Source organism: Macaca nemestrina, chromosome 14 (genome assembly GCF_043159975.1).
Source record: "Macaca nemestrina isolate mMacNem1 chromosome 14, mMacNem.hap1, whole genome shotgun sequence".
Classification (NCBI taxonomy): domain Eukaryota; kingdom Metazoa; phylum Chordata; class Mammalia; order Primates; family Cercopithecidae; genus Macaca; species Macaca nemestrina.
The window spans coordinates 73705190-73719248 of record NC_092138.1 but is presented as its reverse complement, the minus strand read 5'-3'; the positions used below and the strand labels follow the sequence as shown (position 1 = coordinate 73719248).

The following is a 14059-nucleotide window of genomic DNA, read 5'->3' as shown; positions in this document are numbered from 1 at the left end:
TTTGGCTATTGTATTTTCAGTGTCATGTTGCCCATCTATAAACGTATTTAAAATTTTCCTGAAAGCACAAGACCCTGATTCCTTGATTTTTGTTCTCTTTCTTTCTTTTTTTTTTTTTCTTTTGAGACGGAGTCTCGCTCTGTCACCCAGGCTGGAGTGCAGTGGCCGGATCTCAGCTCACTGCAAACTCCGCCTCTCATGTTTACGCCATTCTCTTGCCTCAGCCTCCCGAGTAGCTGGGACTACAGGCGCCCCACCATTCCTTGATATTCTGCAAAGGAACTTATGCTTCTAAATCAAATTTCTTAGTTTCTTAGCAGTTGTGATTATCCTCTGGTAGAATTTGTGTGTTCCTTCAATGTATTTAATATTGTAATATTCCAGAAGAACAAGAGTGTCACAGGATCCTTCAGATGTCGTTTTTCCAGCCAGAAATCCCTGGCCAGTGGCGGTGGTCCCCGAGTTTTGCTTAGGCCCACTGGGCTCATTCCACCTACCGGGCCTGGCAGCTTGCGCTTGCCTCATGTTACTAGTCTGGATCCCATGTCTGCCAAGGGCGACCCAGATATGAGTGCCAAGGGGTCCATGAGCAAGCGAGCATGGGGTCTGGCCATTGTACAGCCAGGCATGGCGGCTGCAGTAGGGCAGGTAGCTCTAGGTGCCAACATGGGTGCCAGCTCCCTGTGAGGCTATGGCTAGACCAGGCATATCAGAGGTAGCTTCCATTGTGGGCATCGAGAAACGTGGTGGTGCCCGGATCTTGGAGACACCAGGAACCACAGAGTCCCAGATTGGGTATCACAGCCCTGGCTTGGGTAGCTCCTAGGTCTGGGCTCCCTGATGGGCCATGACACTTCTCTCCTTCTCTCTTTTCTCATTTCCTGAAACTCGGTAAATGGAGGGCAGGTTTCAGCCATGTTTGTATTACAGCTCTTTCAGCCCTGCCAATTGATGGGTCCCAGGTTCTTGTCCTGCATCCAGGAATAATGAGGTACACGGACAGCTGGAGGATGAGCAAGGCAGAGAGGTACTTCATTGAGCAACAGAACAGCTTTCATGAGACCCAAAGTGGGTAGCTCCTTTCCACAGGCAGGTTGTCCCATCGCATCTGCAGCCCTCAATGGAGAGAAGACCTGAGGTAGGTAACTCCTATCCACAGGCAGGTCATCTGCCAAGTCTGCAGCCCTCAGCAGAGAGGAAACCTGGAGTGGGTAGCTACTATCTGCAGGCAGGTCATCCCAACATCTGCCCAAGTCTCGTAACAGTCTGTGGTTTATATGGGCTCAGAAGGGAGAATGTATGTGCTGAATATTCTATGGGCAGTCATGGGCTGACCCTAAAAAAGAATGATAAGTTCTCACTACAGCCACAGACTCCAACCGGAACTGACAGCCCAGCCTCTAGGCTTCGAGTCGCTCCTGGTCTGAAGGTGGGGCTTCACCAGGGACTAGCCCATTTCCATCTAGGAGCCTGACTGCCTCCTGATGCCATCTGCATGTCATTCATGGTGCCCAGACTGTTCATGACACAGGTCACCTGCAAGTCTGCACCAAGCCACCCTGAGGTCCCCTTTGCCCTCCCTGTCATGCTCATTGGCACCCAATGTCCAGAGGGGGCCATGGCAGCAGGCGGCTGATGTGTCAGCACCACCCTGAGCATGTGCACACCCAGCTGGGTTGTGACAGCACCCAGACTTGGCTTCAACTTTGCTCCAAAATCAGAGCTGGCCCTGGGAGTGGGGAGGGTCCAGGCAGTGCGAGCAGGCACTTTGGAGCCAGCAGGGGTGCTTCCCAGACCCTCAAGAGTGCAAGGATGCCTGGGTTGACAGCTTCAGCTAGGTGGCTGCAGCTGAGCTTAGGAGGGTAGGGTTCCTGCCCCACCAACTAAGAAAGGGGCAGAACTCCCACCTGTTCCCAGTTCCCACTGGCTCCATGGAGCATGCAGCGCTGGCCACTCTTCCCCCACTGCAGCTGGCATCTTCACAGTGGATGTTCCAGATGGGCCGCCACTGCCATAAAGAAGACATATATTACCAAAGCACCAGCCTTACATTCACAAAATTTAGGGAGCACAATCATGTAGCTAGAATCAAATACGGCCACTCTAGTTGCTTATACATAGACATCAAGTTTCTCGTAAAATGGAATTTACCAAGCCAACAGTATTGTCCTATAAAAAACAATATATACTATAAACTAGTTTCACTTTTTATTGGTGGCTAGTTTATAATAATTGGTGGAATTACAATAATTGGTGGAAAGGTAGAAGAAATAGAAGCTGAGTGCTAGAAGACTTTCTTCTTTTTTAATTTCAGCCAAAGGCCTGTCAATGGTGACTAGTTGTCTGGAGTTTATAACCTGTGAAATTAAAAGCAAATTGAGTTTGGGAACTGGGGAACTGAACTGTTTAAAGTTTTAGAAAAATATGCATGCATTATTTTTATTTATAGCTATTCTACCTGTGAGAAGCAGTTGTACCAGTATGAAGTGGACTTTGTCATTGTACATTAACCAGACTAAGCCCAGCTTTATCAGTTAGCAGAATTGCTTAGCTCTTTTGGGCCTTCATTCTTTGTGATAGTATCTTTCTAGCCTAAAAACAGAGCATCAGGCCATTTGTTCTCTCAAGGACAAATCAAACTCTTTCTTTTTATGTGTTAATTATAGCATTATTTATTCAATAAAAATGATATAAATCAAATGTTTTAAAATAGGAATAGATTAATAACACATCAGTGTAGCTATCAAATGACCTTACTACATATATTTCAAATATCAGAAGATAAACACACCAAATTGTTTATAGTAGTCACCATGTAGTAGTGGGATTGGACAGATAGAAACAAGAAAGACTTTACTTTTCTTTTTTTCATTTATAAATCTAGTTACTGTATGTATGTCTTAATAAAATACATGCTATTAAATGTGTGATTGTTTAATTTAAACATTCTTAAAATGAAAAATCATATATGTAAAAGCTCAATTGGAGAAGCTTTATATCATCTTTATTGTGTTTCCATGGACTTCTGTCCTCAAAGCTTTCTCATGGCCCCAAAACGATGCATCTGTTAGTATTTCCAGTCATTTTTCCCTCAGATAAAAATAAAACCACAAACAAGCAAACAGTAAGCGTGTGTTTCCATTCATACCTTCAGTTTTCTTAGCTTTTTTATTCCCTGGCATTCAGTTAGCCTTCCTAATTGCAGAATGAACGGTTTTTGATTATTTTCCTGTTGCATTAAAATTTATTGAGAATTGTACCTCAAAATGGTTGAGAAATCAAATAAAGTGGAAAGAAGACTTTAGGTATCAGACATTCTACCTATCATGATTGATAACATAACGAAAGTTTATTAGTAAAAGCTTTACCTGTTGAAAGTAATCCCTATCTTAGTGCCCTGAAAAAAATTATAGGCACTGAAATCTTACTAAGTAGAATAAGAAAGATTAATATTCAAGAGGTTTTCTATATATATTTGGGCAGAGTTTTCTAGGTAGCCTGAAGTGATAAAGTCTAAGACCAACATGATCAGATTTGCCTGTAGGTCATTGACCAATGGAATAGTAGCTTTGTTCTGACTCACGACTTTGTCTATCTAAATGAGACTGATTTATTAGCTTGACAAGTTTTCAGTAGTCTTCAAAATTTATAATTAATCCCACCAGCAGATACTTGCAGTTATAGGTATAAATAATCTCATTCTAAGTAGCTCTCTTCTCTTCTAATTCCTGGTAGATTTTCTAAGAGTCTACAGAGATGAAGAAACTTCTTAAGCAAGGAAGAGTCACAGAGAGGGAGCTGAACTTGTGCTTGCAAATAATTTAATTTCAAGTCACACTAATGACATTTTGTGGTTGTAGTTTTGCTGGTTTGTTTGACTATTCAATTTTACTTCCTCCTATGAAAACATAGCTCTTAAAATCAGGAATTTTAATGATTTGTGGCCTTCTATAATTTACTCTGGGCAAAGAGTTTTCAAACTAATACTTCTGGATGTGAAAAGAGGAGACTTGATAATAAATTTTTATAAGATTTCTGAAGATTTAAAAACCCTTTAAAATAATGCTTCTCCAAACATAGGTTTTATAATAAATTTAAAGCTTTCCTAAAATGACATTGAATTAGCAGAGAATGACAAAGCAAGAATAATGACAAGGAAGAGCATGTACCACTTTATGGTATTTAAAAATGTTGATTCTAAAAATAGTTATTTAAAAATACCTTTGTGGTCATGATTTGACACCCAGTTAATTTACCTTTGAATTATAGGAATGAATGATGATGACTTAACATGGGATATCATTAATCTTTTAATTCAATGGATTTTACCTTGCAGTTTTAAAAACAATTCTGGAATATTTATTTTCTCTGAAGGGATAGATACAGTTTCAAATTAATGAGTTGTCCATTAGGTAGATAATATATGACTTATTTGTGGATACCAGGGGAAATGTAAATTTTTGTCCTTAAAGAAGAACTGATTTTAAGGGCTATATTTTAAAATTTGGCTTTGGCTGGAGTTGGTTGGCATATACAATAAACTAATCTTAGATAAATAGTTTAATATGTATAATTGCTTAAATAATGATATCTGAATGGAAATATAGTTTGCAAGGTGCTTTCTCATGCATTATATTTAACTCTCACCATAACTTGGTACAGTAAGTGTCAGTAACACCACGTAAATTTAGAGATGAGTAAAATGAGACTCACAAAGGTTAAATGATTTGCAAAACACAGAAAGATTGATCTCAGATAATTAATTCAAACAACTATGATGTGGTTTGGTTCTGTGTCCCCACCCAAATCTCACCTTGAATTGTAATAATACCCATGTGTCATGAAAAGGACTCAGTGGGAGGTAATTAAATCATAAGAGCAGGTTTTTCCCATGCTGTTCTTATTATAGTGAATAAGTCTCATGAGATCTACTGATTTTATAAAGGGGAGTCCCCCTGCACATGCCCTGTTCTTCTTTTCCCTTCTGTCATGATTGTGAGGCCTCCCCAGCTAAGTGGAACTGTGACTCCATTAAACCTCTTTCCTTTATAAATTGGTCAGTCTTGGGTGTGTCTTTATTAGCAGCATGGCAATGGACTAATACAGTAAATTGGTACTGGTAGAGTAGGGTGCTACCATTAAGAAATCTGAAAATATGGAAGCAACTTTGGAACTGGGTAACAGGCAGAGATTGGAACAGTTTGGAGAGCCCAGAGGAAGACAGGAAGATGTGGAGAAGTATGGAACTTCCTAGAGACTTGTTAAATGGTTTTGGCCAAAATGCTGGTAATGATATGGACAGGGAAGTCCAAGTTGAGGTGTTCTCAGATGGAGATAAGAACTTGTTTGGAACCGGAGCAAAGGTGACCCTTGTTATGCTCTAGCAAAGAGACTGGTGACATTTTGTCCCTGCCCTAGAGATTTGTAGAATTTTGAACTTGAGTGAGATAATTTAGATTATCTGGTAGAATAAATTTATAAGCAGCAAAGCATTCAAGAAGTAACCTGAGTGCTGTTAAAAGCATTCAGTTTTATGTATTCACAAAGATATGGTTTGGAAGTTATGTTTAAAAGAACAGCAGGGCATCAAAGTTCAGAAAATTTTCAGCCTGATGATATGATAGAAAAGAAAAACCCATTTTCTGAGGAGAAATTCAAGCCAGCTACAGAAATTTGCATAGGTAATGAGGAGCCAAATATTAATTGCTAAGACAATGGGGAAAATTTCCCCAGGGCATCAGAGATCTTCGTGGCAGTTCCTCTCACAACAGGCCTGGAGGCCTAGGAGGAATAAATGATTCTGTGGAATGGGCACAGGAACGCCCTACTTTGTGCAGTCTAGAGACTTGGTGCCCTGTTTCTCAGCCACTCCAGCCATGGCTAAAAGGGGCCAAGGTACAGCTCCGGCTGTGGCTTCCAGGGTACAAGCCCCAAGCCTTGACAGCTTCTACATGGTGTTAGCCTGTGAGTATGCGGAAGTCAAGAATTGAGGTTTGCAAACTTTTGTCTAGATTTCAGAGGATGTATGAAAACACCTAGATGTCCAGGCAGAAGTTTACTGCAGGGGTGGAGCCCTCATGGAGTACCTCTGCTAGGGCAGTGTGAAAGGAAAATGTAGGATTCAAGTGATAATTCCTAGGACCAAATATCTACAAATCTGGATCTATTCCTGGTCACTTGTTCATTCTCTGTTTTCTGTAAGTCCCAAGCTCTGAATCCCATCTAACAATAATGATTGAGCCTCAATAATATCAAAAAATGATTTTATATTTTGCATTATGTTTTACTATGGTTCACTTTTTTATTGTGATTGGAACAGTTAACCCGAGATCGACTTTCTTAACAAAATTTTAAGTGTGCAATATGGCATTTTTAACTAACAGTGTTGTATAGCAGGTCTCCATAACTTACTAATCTTGTAAAACTGAAACTTTATACTCCTTGAATAGCAACCTCTCATGCCCTTCTATCTTCTTCCTAGCAACTACCTTTCTGCTATCTGATTCTATGAGTTGACTATTGTAGATACCTCATAAAAGTAGGATCGTGCAGTATTTGTCTTTCTGTCACAATTATTTCACTTAGCATAATGTCTTCAAGATTCATTCATTATGTTGCATTGGCATTTGGCAGATTTCCTTTTTTTTTTTTTAAAGCTGAGTAACAGTCAGCTACATGTCTATACCACATTTTCTTTATCCATTAATCAATCAATGGACATTTAAGTTGACTCCACATCTTAGCTATTATGAATAATGATGCAGTGAACATAGGAGTACACTTATCTCTTCAAGACCTTATTTTATTTTTGTGGATATATACCTTGAAGTGGGATTGCTGAACAATAGGGTAGTTCTATTTTTGACTTTTTGAGGAAACTTTGTACTGTTTTCTTTAATGCCAGCACAATTTTACACTCCTAAAATCAGTATTCAAGTGTTCTATTTTCTGTATATTCTCACCAACACTTAGTATATTCTGGTTTTGTTTTGTTCTAATGTTTGAAGAATACTCTCCTAACAGGTGTGAGATGATATCTCATTATGATTTTGCTTTTTGTTTTGTTTTGTTTTTTTCTCTGATAATCAATCATGATGAGTAACCTTTAATATAAATGATTGCCATTTGTAGCCTTCTTTTGAGAAGTGCCTATTCAAGCCCTTGGCAGATTTTTTTTTTTTTTTTTTTTTTTTTTTTTTTTTTTTGAGACAAAATCCTTGCTCTGTCACCCAGGCTGGAGTGCAGTGATAAGATCACAGCCCACTGCAGCTTGGACTTCCCAGGCTCAAACAATCCTCCTACCTTTGCCTCTCAAGTAGCTGGGACCACAGACATGCAGGACCTGGCTATTTTCTTTCTTTTCTTTTTTTTCTTTTCTTTTTTTCTTTTTTCTGTAGAGAGCAAGTCTCACTATGTTTCTCAGGCTAGTCTCCAACTCTTGGGCTCAAGCAGTCCTCCCGCCTCAGCCTCTCAAAATGCTGGGATTACAGACATGAGCCACTGTGCCTGGCCCTTTGCAGATTTTTTAATCAGGTTATTTTATTCTCATTGTGAAAGTTCGTTACATATTTTGGATATTAACACCAGACCATCAGATAGATGGCAAATTTCCTCTCCCATTCTGTAGGTTGTCTCTTCACTCTGTCAAATTTTAAATTTGCTGTGTAGAAGCTTTTTTGTTTGATACAGCTGTATTTGTTTATTTTTCCTTTTGTTGTGTGTGATTTCAGTATCATAGCAAATAAATAATTGCCTAGACCAATGTCATAAAGCTATTTCCCTTGTATTTTCTCTAATAATTTACATTACCAGGTTGTACCTTTAAATCTTTGATTCTTTGAGTTGACTTTTGCGTGCGGTGTAAGATAAGTGTCCAATTTCATTCTTTTGCATGCAGATATTCAACTTCATTCTGGTGATACCAATATATAATACATTAGTCCCTTCAACTTCAAAATCAACTTCAAAATTAAAATAACTCCAGTGTTGCTGGAATTTCCTCAGCTACCTTCTTCCTATATCTTTGTTATTCTCTTTTATCATCTGAGTTTCAGAAGGCTCAGAATAGGTGGGAAACAGCCTTTTCACAAATTCAAGTTGATAGCCTTTGTTAGCTTCTCTTGCTGACTGCTGTCCTGAAAGCCTGCCTTAGCTTTTCTTGCTGACTTCTTGCATTGTAGTACAAGGTTTTGTACTTTAAGAGCCCCAGGAATGTACTCATTGAATGAAATCATTGAATTTAAGATGATTCTGATCATCTAAAGATCTATGTATTATATGTATATGTATATATGTGTGATACATATATGTATAAATATGTATATCATGTATGTATAGCATATATGGGGGGAGGTAGGGAGAGAGAGCAGAAACTATGTATGTATGAAGAAGCTGTACAATACATAAGGCTATACTATCTATCTATACATAAAGTTTGTGGCTAAACATAGTTTAGCCAAAAAATCCAAAAAAGTCAATGTCTATGACTGACTGGAAATTAAGACAGGAGGGAAAAGGCTCCTAGCAGGAGACTTTCCAGAAGAACTCTTTTATACATCATATTATGTAGGTCCTTATTTCTAAAAAGTAGGTTATTCTTCAATGTTAGTAATTTTTCCTTTTACATTGATAGTTTATATTTTGATTCTTATCACCAATATAATATGTCTCAATGTGAACAATTAACAATCGACTTACTCCATATAACCAATTCAGAATTAACAGTATAATATGCATACTTCTATGTAATTATTTATACTACTACACAGGCCTATATGTTTGTATTACTATTTTATACAATATTCAAAAGCTTGTATCACTTATGTATGTATCACCTGAGATTTTTATGCTAATAAACATGAAACTATTTGTTTTCTTAATTCATGTGTAATGTTCCATAATATGCATATTATGTAATTTAGTCTACCATACTTCCTGATTAGCATTTAAATTGTTTTCAGGTTTTTCATCCTGACACAACAAACAGTGTTACAATTTTGGGATGTTAGAATTTTCAGGTTTTAAAAGACTGATTAGGATTTGAGGTATTGGATTAAGTAATATACTAAACTATAAAATTATTAAAATACATTGCAAGCTTATTTCTATAAGTTCCATAAGTAATTTCACGCTTCTACAATTAATGTAGGGGTTTATGTTTCCTCACAGTATTATTAGCATTGAATTTATTTTTCTTTTGTATTTTGCCTATCTGATGAGAGAAAATATTTCCCTATCATTGACTTAAATTTCACTAAATACATATCTTGTTGTAGATTAGCTATGTGTATTTCCTCTTCTACTGAAATTCTTGATTCATTTTTCTAGTGAATTAAAACTATTCATGATTCATAAAACCTATTTTTCTCACAAATGTGGCTTAAAAGTTTTCCTCAAAATTAAAAATATGTGTATTCATTAAGTCATCAAATATGATTTTTTTCTATTTTGCAATAATATGCTATCTTCTGAATTGGGGTTATTTATTTTTTAATAGTGATACTGGTACCTTCTATATGTCAGGCATTATTTTAAAATTTAACTCAACTAATTCTCATATAAATTCATTAGATATTTGTTATAATTATCTGCATGTTGCAGATGAAAACAATGAGGCATGTAAAAACAAATACATTTTTCAGGCTCACACAGGTACTAACTAGACAAATTAGAATCCAAAAATATACCTCTAGTTTACAGATTCCTAAATTTAATAACTTTTCGATGTGAATAGAATACACGATTTTATTTGTCTTTTTTATACATTTTCTCATCTTTGTTTTTAGTTTTTAAATAATAGGTTATTTTTAGATAATCTGCAAAAATTGTTATCTTACACATTTCCAACAGAAATAAATCCTACTTTGTCATATGAACTTCGCATATGTAGTATTACTATTTTTGAAATTGTTATGCTTTACTAGTGATCAATCATAGTATAATGTGACCTTCTTAAAATTACTTCTGGATATGTATAAAATGAGGTAAAGTAAATATTCTCCCAGTATTATTTGTCATTTCCAGAATGGTGTTGGCTAGTAGTCTTCAATAAGAAGACAATACCATGATTTCTTTTTGGAAATGAATTAACCAGTATCATTTATACTAGTAAACTATATACTAGTTTTACTTAGAAATTATTAAAACAATGTTATTAAAGTAAATAAGAAAAGTACATCTATATGTTTGAAGACAAATATACTGATAATTTTATTTCTTAATGTATTTAATTAGTTAAAATTTTATAATAAATTTTACTAACAGTAATTTAGTTGACACATTTGACGATCATTCATTTGAATATTTATCAATTTTTAATCAAGTCATCTTACATTTCACTTTCTGAATATTTCGATATAATAACATTTTCAGGTTGTTCTCTGAAATCAGTTTTAGTTCACTGTCATGTATTTTGGAATGTAATGTATATAATTTTTTTAGATGATTAGCAAATCTGATTTAATTTCTACCCTGAAATAGACATCAAGATTTTTATAATGCCTGTGACCTGAATTTTCAATTAATTGGGTTTCATGTGAGAATAAATTTAGAATTTTTTTAAAATGGATGACTTGTAGGTGGCTTTCTTAAAAGTAAAAATAGGTCTGGCAACCTCTATTTAAAAATATGTAACAAAGAATACAGAAAATATTGTGTATACCTTTAATTGGGTTATGAAAGAAATATTTCATCTGTTAATATAATTATTAAACATGTATATTCTGAGTTTATATACAATAATAGAGCTAGATATATATGAATAAGTATGTTCATATTTGCTGCTGATTTTATTAAATTCATCTGTACTAATTTTCACATCTTGATATGCCAAATTATGAAAAAGTATGTTGAATTACAATAATTACATGTATACTTAACATACAATTTTCTGTTATTTTTAAATTTTTATTGTATTACTTAGCCATTGCATAATTTGGCTTGAATTTTAATGCTGCTATATTTTTATTGTGTTACAGATTATTTATCCATAATATCCCTTTATCATCAGAAATAATGCTTTTGATCATAAACTTTACCTAGTCTAATAATAATATAGTAACAATTTGGGACTTGACTGTGGGTGCATATGTTTTACGTTTTTCACTTGACTACTTTCAACTGATTATTGTCTCTTAGATGTGATTCTTGTAAAGATTATATGAGTAGATTTTGTTATAATTCAAGTTGAAAGAGACTGTTTGTTTGTTTGTTTTGAGACATTGTTGTGCTCTGTTGTTCAGTCTGGAGTGCAGTGATGCAATCATAGCTCACCGTAGCATCAACTTTCCAGGCTTAAGTGATACTCCCACCTTGGAAAGATCCCAAAGTGCTAGGATTACAGGAAATTTACTTCAACCATTTGCATATTAATGATTATTGCTATTTATAATTCAGAAAATCTTGTTCTTTGGGTATGGATTTTATGAATTTCTTTAATAATGAGATTGTGTACAGGAACACCAAATTAAACAAAACAAAAATGTTCAGTATAAATGACCTTTCCAGCATCTCTATATAGTAACAATTTTATCCCTTCCTAGGGTAGCAATGTCCACATAATACAGTTCTTTTATTCACACTCAGTTTTATTATACAAATATAATGTAAAGCTCTTGGACAACACAATTTAAATCTGATGAAAAATAGGGAAACAATTTAAGCATAATATTACTAAGAATGTATTTAGAGGAAATTGAACAAAAGCCATTGAACATTGTTTGAAAAAAAAATTGTAATAGACTCCTGTCATATAAATTTGATGAAAAGCTAATGTCAAATGATTCATGAAATCTATTCTGTACTTATTTTTATAATTAGTCCATGATTTTTATTATGACCACATTTTTAAATAAATGAGAGGTAAAGTAAATATTTCTGTAACTATAAAATTTTGTTTTAAAACACTTTAAATATTTAATTTCAAAATATATTGATTGTAAAATAGAATAGATGAGGAACAGTATATTACGAATAATGATACATTAAAAAGTTACTCACTACCCAGATTAAGAAATTATCAACATCTTTGGAACTAGCTTTGTGCCCCACAATTTTATTTTTGTCTGTCCCTTGCCAGACTTAATCATTATTCTCACATTCATGCTATATATTGTATTATTTACTCTGTAGAAATTTTACTAAAAATATATTTTTTAGTTCTTTATATTTGAAAAAATATATGACTAGATGTATGCTTGTGTTCTCTGACTCACTTGTTTGGTTCATTTTTTTTAAGGGACTTATCCATATCAAAACACATTTTTGTATTTCCTTTTATGAATTATGACAATGTATATTTTCTTCTGGAAATGGTCATATAGAATGTTCTCAAATGTTAAGCTATTAAGATCAATGCTACTCTGAATATTTATGAACATGTGAACAGGAACTCATTCCATGAATAAAACTAGGTGTGCCATTTTTGGTTAACGGGATATTTGAATATTCAGTTTCCTAAGGTGACTCCAAATTATTTTCCAATATAGTTGTATCAGTCTACATTCCAACATGGGAACTTTTTGGTTGGCCATATCTTCAACAACTGGTATCATCAGGTTATTTTTTATCATGATGATGAGTAAGCGAAAGTAACTTACAGTGGTTTAAAGGCATGATGGCTCATGCCTGTAATCCCAGCACTTTGGGAGGCTGAGGCAGGCAGATCACAAAGTCAGGAGTTCGAGACCAGCCTGGGTAGTATGGGGAAACCCTGTCTCTGCTGAAATACAAAAATTTGCTTGGCATGATGGTGGGTACCTGTAGTCCCAGCTACTTGGGAAGCTGAAGCAGGAGAATCACTTGAACTTGGGGGCAGAGGTTACAGTAAGCTGAGATTGTGCATAGCACTCCAGCCTGGGGCAACAGAATGAGACTCCATCTCAAAAAAAAAAAAAAAAAAAAAAAAAGTCAATTTGAACACTTACATTCATACTTATTATGATTTTCTCTGTAAAATACTGCTTTTTGTCTTTTGCATATTTTCTATTGTATTGTTTGCATTTCACTTTCTGATTCCTAATAATGTTTTGTATATTTGGATTACAAATTTTTATTGTTTACATGTTGTGCAAATATTTCTGATTTTTGGATTTTATTTTCAGTTTCCTTTTAAAACTAATTATATGGCAGTTGTGTTTCCTTGCAATAAGCTGCACCTATTGTAACAGCTCAATTCTATGAGTTTTAACAAATGAATTCATGGGTATAATCACCATCACAATTAAGCTATGAAAGATTTCTTGGGGAGCAGGCCTGGTGTCTCATGCCTGCAATTTCACTGCTTTGGGAGGCCTGGATGGAGGATTCCTTGAGCCCAGGAGTTAGAGACTAGCCTGGGCAACATAGCAAGACCCCATCTCTACAAAATAATAAAAACTTGGATGAGTGTGGTGGACTGTGCCTGCAGTCCAAGGTACTCAGAAAACTCAGGCAGAAGAATCACTTGATCCCAGGAGTTCTAGACTGTAGTAAGCTGTGATTGCACTGCTGCACTCCAGGCAGGGGAACAGAGTGAGATCCTATCTCAATGAAAAAATTTATTTTTCCTTTATATCTAAATATTTATTTATGCCATTGTGACGACATAAATCCCCTCTAGCAATCAACCTATGGCACTATCCACTATAGATTAATTTTGCCTATTCTAGAATTTCACAAATATGAAATTATAGACACTGACATGCACATGAACACACACACATGTAGTCAAGAAACAAGTCTTTTGCTAGATGTATGCATTGTAAATGTTTTCTTTCAGCCTGTAGCATGCCTCCTAATTTCCTTAAATGTCTTTTTCAATAAGCAGAGATTTTTACATTTTCTCATCTAATTTATCAACTTATGTTAAGTACTCCCAGTGAATATATTTTTATAAATGCATATGCTAATTTATTAGAGCCATATCCCATATTTTAATGAATATTAAAAACAATTTTAATTCTAGTTAAGATTCCACTAGGTCATAACACCCACCTAGATTTGATTGCTAAGAACCTCATAATCCTAACTATCAATTATAAAAATCCATCCACTATTTAATCAACACTTTATTATTTAATAT

General features: G+C 35.1%; 1 long non-coding RNA gene across 1 annotated transcript; it reads right to left on the bottom strand.

Annotated features, from left to right (window-relative positions):
- Positions 1–2201: 2201 nt before the first annotated feature.
- On the bottom strand, positions 2202–12882 carry LOC105480998 (uncharacterized). The gene is made up of 3 exons (XR_986702.2): positions 12757–12882; positions 7820–7912; positions 2202–2357 (listed from the first exon to the last, which is right to left on the bottom strand). It is a non-coding gene; the product is annotated as an uncharacterized lncRNA (long non-coding RNA).
- Between the last annotated feature and the right edge of the window lie 1177 nt (positions 12883–14059).